Here is a 23,818-nt window from a genome sequence, read left to right on the forward strand (position 1 = left end):
TTCTGTGTGCACATGTGAACGTGAGTGAACATGCATGTATTAGGTGGGGGAGCACTGGTCCCTTCCAACACATTTAGTGGTATGATTCCCAGCAACAAAAAGCACATTTTTAAAAATATTCACCACTGAATATAGTATATCAAGTTCTTATTATATGCCTAAGGCTTAGGGGCAGCCAGAACTATCTGGGGTTATAATCATTCAATAAATATGTACTAAGGCATTGTTCTAGCTCCTGAAGATAGTGGGGAAAATAAGAACAGTCTCTATCCCTGAGAGATAAATGGTCTGAAAGGGAAGACTGAGATAATCATAATATAGATGTGATAAGCTATATAATAAAGAGATTTTTTTTTTAAAAAAAGGGCTGTAGGAGCAAAGAATCAAGAAAGCCTTCCTAAAAGAGATACGACATTAGACCTGAATCAAAAAGAATTTAAGAAAAGGCAAGAGGTGTTTAGGAAGCAGTAACCATAAGGGCAAAAGTAAACATTTACAGCTAAGAAAAAATATATAATTAAACTACTTAAAAAAACGTTTTCTCTAAAAGTATAAGGTTTCGTAAATATACTAACCAACACTGAAATGTATACTTTAAAAGGGCAAATTTTATGTTACGTGAATTTTATCTTAGATGAATTTATCTTTTATTGAAAAATATAATCCTCATCCCTAGGACTATAGTTTTCTAGCCTATTGACATTTGCTGCTTTTAGCTATACAGTATCAATTGGTGCTTCCTTTGTTTTCCATGGCAACCAAGAGAACATAAACCTAATTCCAGTTCCCTATGACCATGGAGACTCACAAAGGCCATACAAGTAATAGAATACACGGGGCGCCTGAGTGGCTCGGTTGGTTAAGCGACTGCCTTCAGCTCAGGTCATGATCCTGGAGTCCCGGGATCGAGTCCCGCATCGGGCTCCCTGCTCAGCAGGGAGTCTGCTTCTCCCTCTGACCCTCCCCCCTCTCATGTGCTCTCTGTCTCTATCTCATTCTCTCTCTCAAATAAATAAATAAAATCTTTAAAAAAAAAAAAAACAAGTAATAGAATACATACTTAATAAATTAAAAGAAGTGGACAGGCAAGGAACTAAGGACATTTTAGGTGACAGTAAACTGACTACAACTAGAGAAAAAGATACTGATAACAAAAACAACAGCAGCTAACATTAACTGAGCCAGGTGCTATGCTAAGTGTATTACTTGTATATTACATTAATTACTTGTTTAACACAAATTTCCCTGTTATGTGATACATTTGTACTCATTAGAATATCAATTTTAAACATTAAAATATTAACTATTCTAATAACCATCTCATGAATTCTTTCCAATCTATTTTTAATGTCTCAGTCTTTCTAATCAGTGTAAATTAAGTATTTCTTGATCATTGACTCAGTAATGTCTTAAGGACTAACTAGAAGAGTAAGTCTCCAAATACTAGACTTTTACTTCTTTTACTTGCTTTTATTATTTTTTTCCTATCTCTCCTCCAATCACAGTTCACCTGCTGTCACTTTCAAACTGGTTGCTTCAACCTAAACTATTGAACTTAGAAAAATAAAACACAAAGCTAGTACTTTTTAGACTCATATAATACAGAATAAGCAGACTGGGAAGGGCCTTTCCAATGTAAAGTGTATATACTGTGAGACATAAGAGGTTTTGTTTCCATGTTCATAGCCATTTTGAAGGATGATGTGTGTCTGTCTGCCCTTTGAAAAAATCAGTTATTACTTACAGGGTGATAACATAATGGAGGGAGTACAGTAATTTTACAAATTCTATTCATAGACTTGTATCCCTGGAATTCTAACAGCATCATCAGTGGATAAAGAGGTAGCTCTGAACCTAAGCTGAAAAAGTCAGGGAAGATTATCTCCTTTTGAAGCTCATTTGATTCTCAGTTTTCTAACTAAAAGAACTCTGACAATGACTTAACGTTTTCACTAAAATGCCAACAAACTGAAAATATTTGGGCACCTGGGTGGCTTAGTGGGTTAAGTGTCTGCCTTCAGCTCAGGTCATGATCCCATGGTCCTGGGACGGAGCCCCGCCTCGGGTTCCCTGCTCAGCGGGGGGCCTGCTTCTCACTCTCCCTCTGCTCCTCTCTCTTCTTGTGCTTGCTGTTATCTCTTGCACACACTCTCTCTCAAATAAATAAAATCTTAAAAAAAACTGAAAATATTTTAAGTTGAAATGCATTTAATACACCTAACCTACCCAACATCATAGCTTAGCCCAACCTACCTTAAAGGTGTTCAGAACACTCACATTAGCTACAGTTGGGCAAATCCACCTAACACAAAGCCTACTTTATAATATAGTGCTGAATATCTAATGTAATTTACTGAATACTGTACTGAAAGTGAGTAAAAGAATGGTTGTATGGGTAAATAGTTGTTAGTGTATGGATTGTTCACCCTCATGATCACATGGCTGACTACGAGTGAGCTGTGGTTCACTGCCAATGCCTTGCCTCATGACAAGAGTACTGCACTTCACTAGCCCATGAAAAGATCGGAATTCAAAATTTGAAGTACAATTTCTACTGAATGCGTAACACTTCCGCACCACTGTAAAGCTGAGAAATCCTAAATCAAAGTATTCTAGGTTGGGGACCATCTATGGTTTCTATAAAAAGGAAGGAGGAGAGCCTGGCTGGCTCAGTTGGTAGTGCTTGCAGCCTGTGACCTTGGGATCGTAAGTTAAAGCCCCAGATATCACAAAACACTTTAGGGCGCCTGGGTGGCTAGTTGGCTAAGCGACTGCCTTCGGCTCAGGTCATGATCCCAGGGTCCCGGGTTCGAGTCCCGCATCAGGCTCCCTGCTCCACAGGGAGCCTGCTTCTCCCTCAACCACTCCCCCTGCTTGTGTTCCCTCTCTTGCTGTGTCTCTCTCTGTCAAATAAATAAATAAATAATCTTTAAAAACAAACAAACAAAAAAAAAACCAAAACACTTTAGTTCTTGCCACAAAATATTCTAGTCTACAAATGGCCTAAGGAAAATAGCTGTTAAATAATATGATTAAGGATGAATGTAAGTGATCTAACCATACAATACAGTCATTAATTGATTAGTTTTAAAATTAGCAGGCATACAATTATTCTAATTTTATGTTTGAAGACCAATTAGTTCACAGAATAGAAGAGAATATTCATTAATAGTGCCTTCTAATAAAACCACAAATTACCATTAGTTTTAAATGTAGGAAGATAAAAATTATTCCCCGTAAGGGCCTTTATCTTTTTTTTTTTTTTTAATGTGCGAGAGAGCAAGCTTCCGTGTAAGCAGGGAAGGGCAAAGGGAGGAGAGAGATAGAAAGAATCTCAAGATCTCAAGTAGGCTCCACACCCAGTGCGGAGCCCTACAAGGAACTTGAACTCACCACCCTGAGATCATGACCTGAGCCAAAACCAAGAGTCAGCCACTTTACTGACTGAGCCATCCAGGCGCCCTGGGCCTTTATCTTAAAGAAAAAAATAATTCAAGTTATAAACTGGCTCTTATGTAAACATTCCAACTGTCCTAAAAGTGTAAAAACTGCTATTGTACCACACCAATCTTTCAAAACAGGTTTTGTACCAAAAATCTCAGGGAAATAACCTTTTATAAAACCTGAAGTAGTAGTTCCTTGCAAATATTTCAACTTGATTCAACAAACATGTTCTGAGAGCCTACTACGTGTACAGCACTAAAAGTGGGAGAGGAGCCACATTTGATCAACATCTTAATTTTTTGTCTAATCTAAGAGTTGGTAGGTTTCTTTTAATTTCCAAATAAGAAATTAACATAAAAAAAAGAGATAAAATGCCAGGTCCATTTTATAGATACAAATAATATATAATAATACCCTCTGCGCGCGCACACACACACACACACACACACACAGTTATCAAGATAGGCACCATAAACTGCAGAATTAAGAAAAACACCGCGACTGGCTGTTCTTAGTCTTTACTACCTCCCCTAGTCGTTTGTTCTGTGTAGAGAATAAAAATTATTTAATCGGGTCCCTGGGTGGCTCAGTCAGTTAAGCAGCTGCCTTCGGCTCAGGTCATGATCCCAGAGTCCTGGGATTGAGCCCTGCATCGGGCTCCTTGCTCAGTGGAGAGCCTGCTTCTCCTCTCCCTCTGCCCCTCCCCCCACTTGTGCTCTCTCTCACTCTATACTCTGCCCAAATAAATAAAATCTAAAAAAAAAAAATTTATTTAATCGATCTAATGTTTCATTGGGATGCAGTCTGACAGAGATGATCTAATTAAAAGGGAAATGGTTTTTAAAACCTTCACAATTAGTTCAGATAAATGCAAGAGAAAACCACAATCAGTGCATTTCTTACATCACTACACATGTTTAGATGGGCTGACTCCTGGGCTTTGATAACTGCCAGAAGAGAACAGTTTTATATATATTACTACAGCCCCTTCACCAATACACAGAATACAGTTTAATGGCACTGGGAAAGAAATAAGATACTGGACCATTAATTTATATTATTGAATTACCTTTCTTCAGTCACACTTTTTACAGAATTAAACAAAAATTAAAAAAAGAATAAAAATTCAGAAAAGGGTTCTGAGTATTTTTTTTGCAGAAATCTCTTTTCCATAACTAATAAGTCACAGATTTTAAAAAATCACATATAGCCTTTATATGTGAAATAAGACATTTACCTATCCACTTATCCAAAACAGTTCTCAACTAAAGAAAAAACAGTTCAAGAATCAATCCTTCCTCAAATGGCTTATGGCTATAATTTTCAGTTGTGCTCTGAGAATTTAGAAAAGAATACTTCCTGTTCTTTATTATTTTTTTTTAACTTAGCAACAGATCATTTACTAAAGGTCCTACAACTCAGCAATCTCTATTATGAGCTTTGTCCACATTCACATGCTTCTTTTGTAAGTACAAAGCCTGTTTAAGAGTTGCAAAAAATACATAAAATTTTTATTATATATGCTAAGAAAAAATGGACATGGCTATCAACAGAAAATTTAGAAAAGAGAAAATATAAATGACCATTAACTATATGAAAAAATGTTCAATCTTACCAATAACTAAGGAGATGAAAATGAAAATATTAACTTTTATCATCAAATTCAGATTTTTAAAGTTGTGTCATCCAATATTGGCAAGGTAATGAGTAAATACATACTCCTACATTGTGAAAGTGTGAAATGGTTCCAACTTGGCAAACTGTATTAAAAGCCTGAAAAAATATCCAATTCTTTTGAACCAGTAATTCCACTTTCAGGATATGGATATATGGATATCCTGTATGGATATAAAAAAAAGATATACAAAAAGATTTAGGTGCTACTATATTTCACTGTATTATATAACAGAATATCCATTCACATTAGTGAAAAACTTGAAGCAACCTAACTTTCAACATCGTATCAGTTAAGTAAGCTGTATACCCTTCAACAGAGTTCTGCAGCCATTTAAAAATCTGTTTTCGGGGCACCTGGGTGGCTCAGTCGGTTAAGCAGCTGCCTTCGGCTCAGGTCATGATCCCAGGGTCCTAGGATCAAGCCCCACATCGGGCTCCCTGCTCAGTGGGGAGCCTGCTTCTCCCTCTCCCTCTCCCTCTGTGCTCTCTTTCTCAAATAAATAAAATCTTAAAAAAAAATAATCTGTTTTCAACAACATTTAATGGTATGGGCAAACTTTAATGTTATACCCATGTTAGTCCATGTTCACTACTCAAAAAGTAAGCCCCCCTGCTAATAATCATCCCCTCTCATACTATGGCCACATTGCTCATGTCTTTTACCTTGATTAAAACCTTCCCATGAAGTCCTCTATAATCCCTGCATTCTCATCCTCTTTCATAAACCTTTATTTCCTTGACTGAAACTGCCTCTTTCCTAAAGATACCCTTTCTTCTGAGGCTGTTCATGGCTTACATACTTCACTTTAGGAAGACCCTGTGTCTCCTCCTGATTCTAGTGTCATACACTGTGGGTAAAAGTAAAACCCCGACTCCTTTGAAGTTCATGCCATATGACTACTACCTTTATCCCTTTTTACTCTTAATTTATGAATTCTTTATTACTATCTCTGACACCTGATCTGTTTTCCTCTCTGCTTTATATCATGCCATCATCATCACAGAAAATCCATACAACACACTGACCTGACCTTGTTTTCCTCAGGTCCGGTTATGATGGTTTCCTCTCCGTGTAGCCACCCTATCATTGGCACTCTTGTCATTATCTGCAACTGCCCCAGCTCTGAAACTGTAAATCTGGACAACCAACCCAACAACAACCACTACTTTTCTACCAAATTTCACTGTATAGAAGATGTACATTATTTCACATCCTTATATTGATGAAATCAGGACAAACTTTATAATCAGCAGGCATCATCTAACTGCTGTTGACCAAGAGATATTCTTAATAGTTGGTTCTACCTGCATGTGTGTAAATACTAAAACAGCATCAGCACCAAAACCTGCAGAATGAATATCATCAAGTGTTGGTGACATAGCATTTCTTAAAATTATGCAATTATGTAGAGATAATTTACTTTGGACTCCCACTTGGGATTACTACTTAATATGCCTAGTTCACTACCTCCAAACACCCTCCTTACGACCATTAAGCTCGATCTCAGAAAGAATGATAAATTTGGAAAAACACAGTCATCAGTGAGTCTGAGTGAAGAAGTAAGTCCAAAAGACTGATGATGACTCCCTCACATTCCTTGGAAAATCTGAACAAAATCAGTGAGAACTTCCTATGATTAAGAAAAAAACAAACAAAAAACTCTGGATTTGAAAAAGTTTTAGGGATCCCTTAACTAATTATTTTTATTCATATTTTGCTGCTTTTTAATATAAGAGTAACCAAAGGTAAAAATTTATATCTTAAGACTAAAAGAACTTTCAATATTGTATTGTATAGTAAATATATAATTAGAATTCTAACTCATAAGACTATCATAGTTTAATTGGTAGTGTTTTCTTAATGATGCATAAAATAACAGTGCAATTTACAATGTTTCAGATTTTTTTAATAAGATTTTATTTATTTATTTAACAGAGAGAGACACAGTGAGAGAGGGAACACAAGCAGGGGGAGTGGGAGAGGGAGAATCAGGCTCCCCACTGAGCAGGGAGCCCGATGCGGGGCTCGATCCCAGGACCCTGGGATCATGACCTGAGCCAAAGGCAGATGCTTAACGACTGAGCCACCCAGGTGCCCCAATGTGTCAGATTTCAATAAAATACATAGCTCTCTTGCTCATTTATTTCCACTTTATCTTTTCTTTGATCTTATGGATGCCACTAATCCCTTGATTTTTCTATTTTTTTATTAGCATCTTTACAGTAGTGAATCTTCAACTACTCTTGCCAATAATTAAACTCCCATTGCCCATCTTTTGCACCTATTTGATAAATATGAGTCCTGAATCCATGCAACTACCTCTGTCTATAGTAAGGCAGCTAAGCACTCCTGGAAAATATTATTTCTTAGCTTCCAACTGTAATTGGGTCCTAACTGTATTTACCAAACATCCTCTGTTACTAATCAAGTCTCTCTTTTTTCTCTACCAACTATATTCAGGCCTCCTCTCTTTGTAAACCTCCTATACCCTGTCAACTTTCCCTATATATGACATTACCACTACCTTTAAAAATTATTATGAAAAATTATGTACAAAAAGGGTACAAAAAATAACGTAGTACCTGTGAATTCATTACCCAGCCTAAGAAATGGAACATTATCAGTAGAGATGAAGTCACTGTATATCCTTCCCTAAATCTCATCTCCCATCCTTTCCATCCTAAATTTTTATATAGTCTCCTTGCTTTTTGTTAGTTTTGCTACGTATGTATTGAAGGAGTTCAGGACATGGCCACCCCAAAATATGCTCCTTTGGCAAATACTGATTATTTTGAACTGAAGAAACTTGAAAATTGCCACGTGAAAGGTGCCTTCCCTGTACCAGAAGGAAGAAACTGCATTTTTTTTTTTTTAAAGATTTTATTTATTTATTTGACAGAGCAAGAGAGCACAAGCAGGAGGAGCAGGAGAGGGAGAAGCAGACTCCCCACTGAGCAGGGAGCCCGACACGGGGCTCAATCCCAGAACCCTGGGATCACAACCTGAGCTGAAGGCAGACACTCAACCATCTGAGCCACCCAGGCGCCGCTTTTCTGTATTTTCTAAATGGTCTAAAAGAATATGCATTTTTTACATAACCAGGAGGTTACTATAACTTATTAAGTAACCAGAAATTATTCTAATTTATTAAGTAACAAAAGCAACTTTAAGATCCTACTCAGAACTGAAAGTTAATTATGCTTAGTATCTTGACCAGCTGTGGAATATAAAGTGCAACCTGCCTTTGTGTGGTCAAAGTTTCTAATTCTACACCTTCAGTCAGTTAGTACTTAGTGTTAATAGGTCACTCCATGCCAACCTTCAAAGAACTAAACAAACTGAACTAATACCTTTATTTAACTAAAGAACAATTAATACCAACCTAATAGCATTTATTCATTCACTTAAGTATTTACTGAGCATATGCCATGTGTAAGGCACTATTCAGGGTATTGGTCAAAAAACAATAAACAAAAACCTCTGCCCTCAATGAACTTATAAGGGAACAAAAACAGACAAGTAAAATATATGTCAGATGTATCGCACTCTATGCAAAAAAACAAATAAAGGTACAGAGACTAAGGAGAAGACTGAATTTAAAATAAGACATTCAAGGAAGGTCTCAATAAGAAGGTGTCATTTGAATCAAGACGGGTAAACAGTTAAGAAAACAAGTCACAATGAGATCTGGAGAACAGTTTTTCAGGCACAGAGAATAGGCAAGGGCATGGCTAACATCTCCAAGGAAGTGGACATGGATCAGAGTGAATGGAGAAACTTACTACAGGTATTAATAATTCAGAGGAGGTTAATAATAATTTCAGTGTGTTCTTTTTTTTTTTTTTTTAATTTTATTTATTTAATCATTAGAGACAGAGAGAGAGAGGCAGAGGGAGAAGCAGGCTCCCAAGGAGCAGAGAGCCTGATGCGGGACTCGATCCCAGGACCCTGAGATCATGACCTGAGCTGAAGGCAGACGCTTAACCATCTGAGCCACCCAGGAGCCCAATTTCAGTGTGTTCTTAAACACAACCTTGCCTAATGCGAAATTAACAAATTTGCAGATTAAGTGGAAGTTTTCATCTATCAAATTTTATATGAAAAAAGATTATTTTTAATTAATTTTATTTCAAGTGCAAAGACAGTTTTAATAAAAATCAACTTGGTGACAGTGGAAAAAAAAGTTGGGGTAATCATGGTCTGAGAGAGTCAAAGAAGTATCTATGGAGAAGGAAGATCTAAGCTAAATTTAGAAAGAAAGGTAACAGGGAAAAAAGGTTGTATTATATAAAGGAAACTCAATAAAAAAATAGGGGCGCCTGGGTTGATCAGCTGGTTCAACGTCTGACTCTTGATTTCAGCTCGGGTGGTAGTCTCGGGGTCATGGGATCAAGCCCCACATAGGGCTTGTACTCAACACGGAGTCTGCTGGGAATTCTGTCTCTCCCTATCTCTAAATAAATGAATGAAGTCTTAAAAAAGAAATACAATGACATAAACATGGCAAGAAAGAATGATGAGATCAGTATGATCAAAGCAAATGACTTCTGTATGGGTGCTAAGAACTAAAATTGGGGGACGCCCAGGTGGCTTAGTTGTTAAGCGTCTGCCTTCAGTTCTGGTCATGATCCCAGGGTCCTGGGATCAAGCTCCGCTCATCGGGCTCCCTCCTCAGAGGGAAGCCTGCTTCCCTCTCTTCCACTCCCTCTGCTTGTGTTCTGTCTCTCGCTGTGTCTCTGTCAAACAAACAAACAAACAAATAAATAAATAAATAAAATCTTTAAAAAAAAAACCCAACTAAAATTGGACTCAGACTACATTATGAAAAACAGAAACCCTAAATGTGATGCAAAGACAAAAAAGAATTAACTTTTTTAAACTTAATGAAAAAGTCATTTAGAAAAATGATCTGGAATCAATGTAATATGGATAACAGGGAATTAGACTAGGGGCACTGAGGTTGTAAGACTACCGCACGGGCGCCTGGGTGGCTCAGTTGGTTAAGCGACTGCCTTCGGCTCAGGTCATGATCCTGGAGTCCCGGGATCGAGTCCCGCATCGGGCTCCCTGCTCGGCAGGGAGTCTGCTTCTCTCTCTGAACCTCCCTCCTCTCATGCTCTCTATCTCATTCTCTCTCTCAAATAAATAAATAAATAAATAAATAAATAAATAAATAAATAAATAATCTTTGGGGCACCTGGGTGGCTCAGTCGTTAAGCGTCCGCCTTCGGCTCAGGTCCTGATCCCAGGACCCTGGGATCGAGCCCCACATCCGGCTCCCTGCTCCGCGGGGAAGCCTGCTTCTTCCTCTCCTACTCCCCCTGCTTGTGTTCCCTCTCTCGCTATGTCTCTGTCAAATAAATAAATAAAATATTAAAAAAAAAAAAAAAAGACTACCGCACATGGGAATGGATAAACGGGATAAACTAGACGATGCTCTAAAAGAAAGAGAACTTGGAAGTAGATGGACAGAAGGAATGCAGAAAATAGGACCAAACATGGTATTAAAGTTTCTAAGCTAGGAGACTGCAGAAATAGTGATCATTGGTAGAATCATACATGTATGTTCTGCAGAGATCATTTCATCCAGAGCTGTGTTTTTAGAATGATTACAAATTGAACAAAAAATCATACTCCTTATCCAAAAGATACGAATGTACATTTTTGAAATCTTATGACAATAGTTCCCCATTGAGAACTCAATTAGATCTCATATATAGAACATGATCCTCATAATTTTACCTCCTTAAAATACTTTATCACATCATAAGTGGAGAACTTTCTGATTTATTCTACATTTTTCTCTAATATCTAAACATTTAGGTTTTGAAGAATAGGCAAAGAACCTAAAAATGTATTCATCTGAAACAATTCGTTAGGAAGGCAAGTTTTAAATCCATGGAAATATGATGGACTATTTAATAAAATGATGTGGAAACAACTGTCTGCCTTTGGAAAGAAATATTAAAACTGATTTCTTACCTTACCTCATTCCTTTTAACAAACACCAAAATACATTCCAGGCATTATTAAACATTTAAATGTAAACACAAGTTGCAGAACTTGAAAGAATAAAATGTTTTATTAAAAGGTCAAATGACAATATAGCCATACAAAGGACTTAGAGCAATTAGGACTCTCATGTATCAGCAGTAGAAATGTAAAATGGTGCACCAAATTTGGAAAGGAATTTAGCAGTTTCTTAAAGAGGCAAACATACACCTACCATGCGACCCAGCCATTCCATGCCTAAGTATTCATCCAAGAAAAATGAAAGTATAGGTCCAATACAAAGATTTGTATACAAATGTTCACAGCCAGTTTACTTTTAACAGCCAAAAACTGGAAACAATCCAAATAATCAACAGGTGTGCAGATAAATTGTGGTATATTTACACAACAGAGTACTACTCAGCAAGAAAAAAGAGTGGACTACTGAAACATAGTGTGAACTAATATCAAAGTAATTATGCTCAAAGAAGCCACCCACAGCCTTCAACCAAAGTATATATTGCATGATTCCATTTATATAAATTCCTCAAAACGAAAACTATAGTTATAGAAATTAGATCAGTAGTTGCCTGAGGGCTGGAGAGGGGATGGAAGAGGCAAGAAGGAGGAACCACAAAGGGACATAAAGAAATTTTGGGGTGTGATGGATATGTTAATTATCTTTATTGCAGTGACAGTTCATGGTATATACTTATGTCAAAATTTATACTGTATACTGTAAATAGGTGCATTAAAACTGTATACTGTAAATAGGTGCATGTATATATATATCCATTATACTTCAATAAAGCTGTTTTTAAGAAGTAAAATAACATCAGGCCATACACAAAAAACTGTAGACTCTTTTTATCTGTGGCGGGTACATTTTAAATAAAAAGCTATATAATAATAACAATTTTAAAATAAAATGAGCTGTGGTTATTACAACTCAAAAATTTGGAAGGGGAAGAAGAGAGGATTTGAACCAGTGACAGGGCTGGCCAGTGTTTTAGAAAATCAGTTGCAAGAAAGCCTCAATGAATCACCTCAGGAAGAACAAAAGGGCATATTTAGAAACTAAAGCCAAGAGACAAAATATGTCAAGCCAACTACATATAAGGACAGGTACAGAGCAAATTCAGAGGCAGGAATTTAGTAGCAGAGGCAAATTATTATGCAAAAGATGAACAGACTGACAGAGACAAGCTAAGGAGCATGGTCCAAGTATACGAAGCAAATCATTCCTGGAATGCATAAAAACACTAAGATACGAGGCTGATTTTAAGAACAGAAAGCAGGGTAGCCCAAATCAGGTGAAGCTAGAGAACGTGTAGCCAAAAACAGGTCAGAGTCAAGCAGACTGCAGAATGAACAAAAGCTGTGCACAAGAAAAGGAGCCCACAAAAAAATTCTTCTCAAAGTAAGGCGGGCTGTTCCATCTGGCTTTTATCCCTGGTTGCTCAAAGAGAAATGTCCTTAATCCCAACAAAACACCCTTAGTAGCTTCTGAAATTTTAACTTCTCTCAGAAGTGAAGATATTTTAGTTTTAACCTGAATTATATATAAATTCACTTTCATAAAGTATTAGAAAGAGCTCCTTGAAAGCAGAGATCTTATCTTATTCAACTTCTATCAGTAGCACCCAGTATGTCTTCTATACATCAGATGCTTAAATGATGATACTTAAAAGTTCTGAACAAGAAAACCATCAAAAAAAAAAAAAAATGTGCACTGAAATTTGTATTATTCACTTTCTGAATTATCACTTAATATTCCTAGACTAGTTTCCTTTCATTGCCCAGGACCTCCCTTTGTTCCTTTCCCACTGTCAAGAGAATATGTGATCCCTAAATGGAAAACAACTAGTAAAAGCTTAAATTAATAATAAGAAATAATTAGAAAAATTAATTTGTGGCAAAAAAACTCTCATGCAATCAAAAGCCAAATGTACATAATTTTTTAAATTAGTCATATTCAGCTTACAATTCTTGGTAAGATATTTTTTTTTAATTATTTATTTGACAGAGAGAAAGCGAGAGCAGGAACACAAGCAGGGGGAGTGGGAGAGGGAGAAGCAGGCTTCCCGCGGAGCAGGGAGCCCGATGCGGGGCTCGATCCCAGGACCCTGGGGTCATGACCCAAGCCGAAGGCAGACGCTTAACAACTGAGCCACTCAGGTGCCCCCAATTCTTAATAAGATATTAAGCTAAGCTCCCTCCCTTTGAAATTGTTCTACAAGTGAGAGGTTGGATACAAGAAACAAACTGTGAAAAATCCCTGGGGAAACAAATGCTGGCTTGTCTGGACAGAGGAAGGGAAGAGTAGCAACCCAGAGCTGAACAGTGCATGGCACACAATTGGGGGGCTGGATGATGGAGAGCTTTTCAGAAATGTCTCTCTCCAGATACCTCAGGCAAAAACAGTAATTGCTCTGAGGTAATGTCAGAGCAGCACTCCCGCGTGGCTGGGGTGGCAAGCCCGATCTTCTCTCTGCTGAACAAAATTCCATGAAGCTTGGTCTCAACACAGAGCAACTCTCTGATAGAGTTAACAGGAAGGGTTACTACTTGATGGATGATGCAAATGGGAAGTCCAGACTAATATCGTAGGCTCTCTGCTCTGAGGTTCTTCTTCCTTTCTCCTGACAACCTTACCACCCCTTTCAAACACAGTACCTAAATCCAAAAGGTGCAGAAATGCTGAAAATAAATGGCTGGGAAATATGAACTTAATGTGGCTGAAAATCTCAATGGAAAATGTGTTCATGGAAAAAATCAATCAATCAATCAAGCACTGAAGTATAAGGACTATTAAAATCTTTTTAAAGATTAAAACCAAATACATTATATGTTAATTGAATTTAAATAAAAATAAGTTTTTTAAAAGTAAAAACAATAAAAAAAAACTGTAATATACATTAAAACCCCCCAGAATTAATGAGCTACTCAGAATATAAATTTTAAGTGACCATAATACATATCCTCAGAAATGAAAGGGTATGGGTAATATGAAGTAGAAATACTTTTTAAAAAAGAAACAATTTGAGGGGCGCCTGGGTGGCTCAGCCGGTTAAGTGTCTGCCTTAAGCTCGGGTCATGATCCCAGGGTCCTGGGATCCGGCCTGCATAGGGATCCCTGCTCGATGGGGAGTCTGCTTCTCCCTCTGCCTGCCGCTGCCTCTGCTTGTGCTCTCTCATTCTCCTCTGTCAAATAAAGGAATATAAGTTTAAAAATAATAATAAATAGTGATTTGAGATTTAATTAAAAAAGAAACAATTTGAAATAATGTAATAGAAAACAGTTAAAATGAAAATATTAAGAGATGGGTGAATGGACTAATGGGTATAGATGAAAAATGTTTTTGTGAGCTGGATTAGGCTAAGAAACACTTCTGAAACATAAGAGGAGGGGATAAAAAAGATTTTTTTAAAGGTACAAAGACATGAGAGAGTATTAACTTTGTAAAAACAGAAGATATAGAAGACGTAAAATTTAAACAGATTCACAGAAATATATGACTGAGAATTTTCTAGAATTAAAAACTGTCAAACTGAACAGCTTGTGAGTGTCAAAGAGGAAGAGGATAAATAAAACATACACATATACATAAACAACACCTTGATACATACAATGAAATTTAAGAGAATCAAAGACAAAAGAAAATTCTAAAAGCTTCTAACAAGAATAGTTCACCTATAAAGGAATAAGATCAAAATGACATCAGATATCTCATCAGAAACACAAGATTTAAGGTAATTCTTAAAATTACTGTGCAGACAGCAAAGGAAACAGTCAACAAAACCAAAAGACAACTGACAGAATGGGAGAAGATATTTGCAAATGACATATCAGATAAAGGGCTAGCATCCAAAATCTATAAAGAACTTATCAAACTCAACACCCAAAGAACAAATAATCCAATCAAGAAATGGGATGAAGACATGAACATTTTTCCAAAGAAGATATCCAAATGGCCAACAAACACATGAAAAAGTGCCCAACATCGCTCGGCATCAGGGAAATCCAAATCAAAACCTCAATGAGATACCACCTCACACCAGTCAGAATGGCTAAAATTAACAAGTCAGGAAACGACAGATGTTGGCGAGGATGCGGAGAAAGGGGAACCCTCCTGCACTGTTGGTGGGAATGCAAGCTGGTGCAGCCACTCTGGAAAACAGTACGGAGGTTCCTCAAAAAGTTGAAAATAGAGCTACCCTATGACCCAGCGATTGCATTACTGGGTATTTACCCCAAAGATACAAATGTAGGGATCCGAAGGGATACGTGCACCCCGATGTTTATAGCAGCAATATCCACAATAGCCAAACTATGGAAACAGCCAAGATGTCCATCAACAGATGAATGGATAAAGAAGATGTGTATATATACTCACACACACACACAAACACAATAGAATATTATGCAGCCATCAAAAAAACCCCAATGAAATCTTGCCATTTGCAACGACGTGGATGAAACTGGAGGGTATTATGCTGAGCGAAGTAAGTCAATCAGAGAAAGACATGTATCATACGACCTCACTGACATGAGGAATTCTTAATCTCAGGAAACAAACTGAGGGTTGCTGGAGTGGGGGGTGGGGTGGGAGGGATGGGTGGCTGGGTGATAGACATTGGGGAGGGTATGTGCTATGGTGAGTGCTGTGAATTTTGTAAGACTGATGAATCACAGACCTGTACCTCTGAAACAAATAATACATTATAGGTTAAAAAAAAAAGAAAAAAAAGAAGACAGTAGGAAGGGAAAATGAAGGGGGGAATCAGAAGGGGAGACAAACCATAAGACACTATGGACTCTGAGAAACAAACTGAGGTTTCTAGAGGGGAGGGGGTGGGGGGATGGGTTAGCCTGGTGATGGGTATTAAAGAGGGCACATATTGAATGGAGCACTGGGTGTTATACGCAAACAGTGAAATCATGGAACACTACATCAAAAACTAACAATGTAATGTATGGTGATTAATAAAATTTTTAAAAATTACTGTGCAGAGTAATTTTTAAATGTTGATAGAATTTTGAAGCAAAAAGTTTATATTCAGATAAACTATCATCAAAAGTAAAGATATCTTAAGCACACACAGTCTTAGAATATTTCCTATATTATAAGCCCTCTTTGAAAATACTCATTAAAGGAACTATTCCCAACAAGAATGATGTTGTAAGATACATGAAAGTGAACAAATACGGTGCCTGGGTGGCTCACTCAGTTAAACGTCTGCCCTCGGCTCAGGTCATGATCCCAAGGTGCTAGGATTGAGCCCTGCATCGGGCTCCCTGCTCAGTGGGGAGCCTGCTTCTCTCTCTCCCTCTACTGTTCCCCCTGCTTGTGCTCTGTCAAATAAATAAATAAAATCTTAAAAAAAAAGGTGAATAAATAATTTAGAAAACTTTTATCTTCAGAAGGAACAAAACATATAACCAAAACAATCCAGAGCCAAAAATCCAGGGAAACTCTGTATAATAGAACTTTCTGGAATAAATAAAGTGTTCTATGTGTATCTGTGTTGTCCAATATGGTAGCCATTAGTCACATGTGGCTATGGACAACATGAATGTGGCTAGTGTGACTGAGGAACTTTTAAATTTAACTGAAGTTTAAAAGTTAAAATTCTCTGTAACTAGTGGGTACTGTATCAGCACAGATCTTAGTATGTTCCAATAAAACTTTCCTTAAAAACAGGCTGCTGGCACATAGGCCATATAGTTTGCCAACATCTCACCTGCTAGTGATATAAATACAGTGATGATGTGAGGTGGGGGGGAACAAAAGGAGGCCAGAGTTTGCCATAGTACTTATGTTGAAGGGAGGATGGTGATGTAGATAAAAATACTTACAAAAAAAACAAATACATAAATGAAAGTCTGGACTTATTTGGGGTATGAGGCAATGACCAAATTTTTTTTTTTAATTTTTATTATTGAAGTACAGTTGACACAGAATGTTATATTAGTTTCAGATACAGAACATAATGATTCAACAATTCTGTATGTTACACTATGCTCACCATGCTAAGTGTAGTTACCACCTGTTACCATACAATGACCAAAATTTTAACTAAAACAGAGCAAAATGTGTAACTTTCAAACTGAAAAGAAAATTCAACCTATTCAATGGGAAAAGGAAAAAACCAAGAAGTAATAATAAAAAATACAAAAAAATATGACAAAAAAGTTCTAATACAACATTCCAATACATGTAAATGAGTTAAACTCACTCATCTATAGATTCTTAAGATTGGATTTTTAAAAGATGTAGGAATAGGAGGTCAACAGGGATAGCCCAAATCTAAAAAGGTACAGAAATGCTGAAAATAAATGGCTGAGAAATATGAAGGACATCTATGAACCAAGAGCTTCACAGCAATTAGAAAATTAAAAAAACCCAAAAAACCAGAATTGGAAGGCAAAAACAAATATAAAGGGCAAAGTAGGGTACTGTATTATATACTGAAGGAAAAACAGATCAAGAACTAGCAAACATAAACATTTATGCTTCTACAATAAATAAAACACGAAGACAATTCAATGGGGGAAAGAACAGTCTTTTCAATAAATGGTGCTGGAACAACTAGATACCCACAGGCAAAAGAATGAAGTTGGATACTTACCTCACACCATACAGAAAAACTCAAATGGATCATAACCTAAAAATAAGCACTAAAACTATAAAACTTAGAAAACGCAGGAATAAATCTTTGTGATCATGGGTTACACACTACATGACAAAACCAAGAGTACAAGCAACGACTAAAAAGAAGACATAAACTACATTTTAACAAAATTAAAAATAGTTGTGTTTCAAAGGACATCATCAAGGAAGTGAAAACCCACTGAATGGAAGAAAATATTTGCAAATCATATATATGGTAAGGGATTTGTATCCAGAATAAAAAATTCTTACAATTCAACAGTGAAAAGACTAAAACCAATTTAAAAATGGACAAAGGACTTCCAGACTTGAATAGACATTTCTCCGAAGAAGATATATAAATGGCCAACAAGCACTTGAGAAGATGCTCAGTATTAGTCATCAAAGAAATACAAATCAAAACCACAATGACATATCATTTCACACCCACTAGAATAGCTAAAATAAAACATAGTGTTGATGAGGACATGGAGAAACTGGAATCCTTAAATGTTGCTGGCAGAACAGTAAAATGGTGTAGCAGCTTTGAAAAATATCTAGCAGTACCTCAAAAGGTAAACATAGAGACACATATAACCCAGAAGTTCCACTCCTAGATATATACTCAAGAAAAATGAAAACATGTCTATACAAAAATCTGTACATGAATGTTCATAGGAGTATTATTCTTAATAACCAAAAAGTGGAAACAACCCAAATGCCCATCAAGATGAATGGATAAACAAAATATAGTATGTATATCCATACAATAGATTATCATTTGGCCATAAGAAGGAAAGAAGTATTGATAAATGCTACAACACAAATAAACCCTGAAAGCATTATGCTATGTGAAAGAAGCCATGTTTTGTGACAAAAAAGACCACATATTATGATTCCACTTACTTGAAATCCAGAATAGGTAAACCCACTGAATAGGAGATAGCAAGTCAATTAATAGTTTCCAGGGTCTAGGGAAAGGGAGAATGGGGAGTGACTGCTAATGGGCACAAGTTTCTTTTTGGGCTAATAAGAATGTTCTAAAATTAGGTAATAATAATGACTGCACAACTCTGTGAATATATTAAAAACCACTGCATTTTATGGCATGTGAATTTCTTCGCAATAATGTTACAAACACATACATACACAAAGCAACAACTCTCAGAAGTAGAGAGACATCAGCAATTTTAGATGGCAATTTTAACTTATTCTGCTCTGAAACTAATAGATAAACAGGAAAAGATTAATTATAGAAAATACAAGTTCAAACTAACAAAGATATAGAGAACTTACATACTGTGGAAAGTATACATGCTTTTCAAAGACACAAGAAGCATTTGCAAAAACTATGTGCTGGCCACAAAACAAACATCACATAATCTATGTTCTTTGGTTCTAACAATAAAACTAGAAATCCGTAACAACAAAAAAAAAGCAACAAAAATATAAAAACAAACAAACAAAAACTTCCACCTGTATTCTAGAAACTCAAAAGCCATAGTTCTAAATTCTCAGGTTAAGAAGAAATTATAAAGGAAATTACAAGATAATTAGAAAAGTACAACAAAAATACTATGTAACAAAATTTGTGAGACAACTAAAACAATACTCAACAAAATCTATAGATTTATATGCTTATATAAGAAAGATTAAAGTTCAACTCAAGTTGAAAAAATATAGAATAACTCAAAAAAAACCAAGGAAACAAAGATATGGGCAGAAATCAATCAAATAGAGTAGAAATCCACAGAATGCAAAGATGGATAAAATAAAATGCTGGTTCTTTGAAAAGAATAAGACAGACAAACTTCTGGCAAGATTAATCAAGAAAAGTGAAGAGATACAGGTGATGATAGTTGAAAGATTTAAAAGTACTATCATAATACTATATTTATGTTTACAATATTATGTTACAAAAGATCATAATACTTATGTTAATAGATCTGAAAATCTAAACAGAATGGATACATTTTCTTAAATTGGTTAAAGAATCTGAACAGACCAGGGGCACCTGGGTGGCTCAGATCTCGAGTCCTGAGATCAAGCTCCGCATGGGGATTCCTGTTTGGCAGGGAATCTGCTTCTCTCTCCCTCCCTCTGCCCCTCCCCACCGCTCGTTCTTTCTCTCAAATAAATAAAATCTTAAAAAAAAAAAAAATCCGAACAGACCAATAACCACAAAGACATCCTCTCTCAAAGAGCTGTAAACCCTGATAGTTATACAAGCTGAATTCTCCCTAATTTTCAAGGAGCAATTATAATCCCTGTTTTCTACAATTTGTTACAGATAATAGAATACAAAGAGAAATATCTAACATGTTTTATATGGCATCATTTTGATTTCAAAACTAGATAGTAATAAGAACAGACAGCTGTCTGTGTTTTCTTAGAGTCTGTATTTGTCTATTTGGCATCCATCCATCACAAGGCCAATTACATGAACTGTATTTTCTTATTTTCTGTATTCTTGATGCTCTGGCATTTGTGACCTCGCTGACTAGGGATAAACAATCTCTCCCAGGGCTGGCCAATTTCTGAGAGATAGCAACGGGTTAGCCCAAGGATGTATCTTTCCTATTTTACACAGGAAACCATCCTAGAGCCCAAACTCCAAATCATCTCCTTTACCTGGCTCTTAGACTCCAGGAGACACTATTCCTCTGCCCTAAGCACTAACAGTCAGGTACCAGCAACTGGAGATCACCTTTATACTCCAGAGCCTGCCAACATTATTCAAACTAGCCAATTCTAAAGTGTTTCCCCTGCTCTACCTTGCCCCTTTCCCCTTGCTGCTGCTTTTGCCTCCTGACTAAACCTGATGCTTCCCATGTCCCTATATGGAGTGGCACGCTCCCTTCTCTTGTAATAATCTTTCAATGCACTGGCCTCTCCATGTCAATGTCACCTCCATAAATTAAATTCTGCAGGCACATTTTGAGACAATAACTAAAGCCCATTTCATTTATGAACATAGATGACTGAAAATCCTAAATGAAGAATTAGTGAACTGAATCTGTTAGTGTATTAAAAATAACACATCCTGCTCAAAAACAATTTACACAAGAAATTCAAGAATGGTTTAATATTTGAAAGTCTATCAATGTAATCACATTATGGACTACAGGAGAAAATGACTATTTCAATAGATTCAGAAAAGGCATCTGATAGTTTTAATATATATTTATGATTTATTAAAAAATTGCCAGTAAACTATGAACAGAAGGAAAATTCCTTAACTTGATAAAGCCTATATACTAAAAGCTAATATATATCAAACTTAATGGAAAACTTCAGAATCATCCCATTTAAGATACAGATAAGAAAAGATGCCCACTGAGGCTTTGTTCAACATATTATTGGAGGATGTGGCTAATATAGTAAAATGGGGGAGAGGGGGAAAAACCAAGGAATAAGGATTAGGAGAGATGAAGCAGATGGTGTAGACAAATTATTACCGTAAATGAGTTTAGAAAGACTGCCAGATACAAGAAATCAACTTACAAAATCAATAGCGTTGCTCTGTACCAGAATAGTCAAATGGAAAATAAAGTACCATTCAAAATAGTTGTATGAAATATCTAGGAATTAACTTAAAGATAAGGCAGAGAATGTTAATGGGTGAAAAATCACCTCATAAAAAAGTCTAAATGAATGAAGAACTATAGCCCACTTACAGGTAGTTCCTTAAAGATTAATCTATAAATCCAAGACAGGTCCAGTAGAAATCAGGTTTTTTTTAGTTTTCAAGATATTTCACAAACTTATTCTATAATGTCTATGTAAGAACATCTAAAAATAATTCAATCAAGTTTAAAGAGAAGCATGAAGGGACTCACCCTACTAGATAGTAAGATTTACTACTAAGCCATAATAAAAAAACCTGTATAATTGCCATAGCAACATATAACAATAAACAAGAGAGCTTTGCAGCAGATTCAGGGATATATGGGAACTTGACATGATAAAGATGGCCCATAAATCAGTAGGAAAAGCATGCATTATTTATAGATGGTACTGGAAAACAGCTGTGCCATTCTAAAAAAAATAATGTTGGATCCCTACCTCACAACATGTGTAAAGGTGAACTCAACATGGACTAAAGATCTATAATATCTGTAATACCTGTAAAAGGTATTACAAATCCAACAGCAGAGAGGAGAGTATCTTGGTAGCTTCAGAGCAGTGAATATCTACTTAGACAAGACCTCCAAAGCACAAACCATATAGGGGGAAATTGATTTGACTACATTTAAAAGAGAGAATTTATGCCCCATAAAGGATACTACATTATAGTCAATTCTAAGCTTAATAACACATTAGCTCTCGAATACTGGACTTACGTTTATATAGCTCTTAAATAACTGTTCCACGAGGCAATTCAGTTTGGTAAGACGACTGTTTAGTCCACATGGTCATTCAGAAACCTAAGCTCTTTCTAGCTTGTTGCTCTGCTATCTTCTAGGGTATGAAGAAAGTTAGGTCATGGCCTGAAACAATAAACCCAACCATCTTTCAACTTATAATAAGGAAAAAAAAGAAGTCCACATCAAAAAATTTTCTTTTGAGCTATTGAAGTAGAAGTGCACATAATACTTTTGCCTATATCTGATTGACAAAATTAGTCACATGGTCTCAAATAGCTAATGATAAAGTTAAAAATGTAATCTCTAATTAAGCGGCTATGTGCCCAGCTTTAACTGTTACTACAAAAGGGAAGAATAGATTTTGGTGAATTATTAGCAGTCTTCACCGTAAGGACAACAAAAAAAGTAACAGATTGAAAGACTTTCAATTTCTAAAAGCAGCAAGGGATTACTATCTAAAATATATAAGGAACTCTTACAAATCATAAAAGAGACAGGAAATACAACAGAGAAGTGGTCAGTGGCTGTGAATGAGAAATTTGCAGAATAAGGAATGCCTAATAAACACATGAAGAGATAACTCAACTTCATTAATAATCAATGAAGTGCAAAATAAAACAACTAAGAATTGAAAAAATTATAAGGTGTTGATGAAAAAATGGAGAAATAGTGACCACCAACAAAATGAAATTGAATGTAAACTGGTATAGTTATTCTAGGAAGCAATTTGCCAGTACTTAGTGAAAAATTTATCTATATACTCCCTGATTCAGAAATCTCACTCCTGGATATATCCTCCAAAGGAACTCTTTGGTGGGACATGTATGAGAATGTTTTTTTTTCTTTTTACAGTGCTGTTGTGGTAGGAGGAACAGAGGGTAACTTTAATGTTTGTTTCTGAGGGAATAGGATGAGATAAAGTTGACACACACACACTCTGTAGTTAGAATCAACTAGGTATACACACTGCAATGCAGTGTTGACTGAAAAAGATCTGTAATACAATGGTATTTACATATATAGAACACACACACTCAAAACAACACATATAAAAGGACACATAGTCAAGCATATCTATCAAATCAGGCTATGTTTAAAAGGGAATGGGAGGGCACCTGGGTGGCTCAGTCGTTAAGCGTCTGCCTTCGGCTGAGGTCATGATCCCAGGGTCCTGGGATCGAGTCCCACATCGGGCTCCCTGCTCCGCGGGAAGCCTGCTTCTCCCTCTCCCACTCCCCCTGCTTGTGTTCCTACTCTCGCTATGTCTCTCTCTGTCAAATAAATAAATAAAAAATCTTTAAAAAAATAATAAATAAATAAATAAATAAAAGGGAATGGGAGAAGGGATTAGGGATGAAGAGGAAAACTAATAAAAAAAGCCTTGTCAGGCTGATAATGTAATTGTACCTTGAAATGAGGAGTATGACTAGCAATTCTCTGTATGTTTGAAAAGTTTACTGCATATGTAACAGTTCTTTCCACTGCCAAAGAGATGTCTCCATTCCAGAAAGACATACACAGATACGAAAATATGAAAGATGTAGTTCTGAAATAATCTTCTGTTTTGTATGATAATTTCTCTATGATGAAAAGACAGCAAAAAGTGGGAGAAGCGTAAAAAGTGTGTTTAAAGGAGGGTAATTTTGGACTGCTCATAAAAAAAGGTACAGTTCTTTAATACTCTG

The 23,818-nt window shown here is 36.3% G+C and overlaps 1 protein-coding gene and 1 non-coding gene across 5 annotated transcripts in view; one reads left to right on the top strand and one right to left on the bottom strand.

Moving 5' to 3' along the window:
- Window positions 1-23,818, bottom strand: part of NSRP1 (nuclear speckle splicing regulatory protein 1) — a 55,703-nt gene that overhangs the window by 12,493 nt on the left and 19,392 nt on the right. The window lies entirely within an intron of this gene.
- Window positions 6,693-6,783, top strand: LOC118025379. Its single transcript, XR_004683311.1, has one exon. It is a non-coding gene; the product is annotated as a small nucleolar RNA SNORD116 (small nucleolar RNA).

Source organism: Mirounga leonina, unplaced genomic scaffold (genome assembly GCF_011800145.1).
Source record: "Mirounga leonina isolate KUSES-001 unplaced genomic scaffold, KU_Mleo_1.0 Mir_200, whole genome shotgun sequence".
NCBI classification, from domain to species: domain Eukaryota; kingdom Metazoa; phylum Chordata; class Mammalia; order Carnivora; family Phocidae; genus Mirounga; species Mirounga leonina.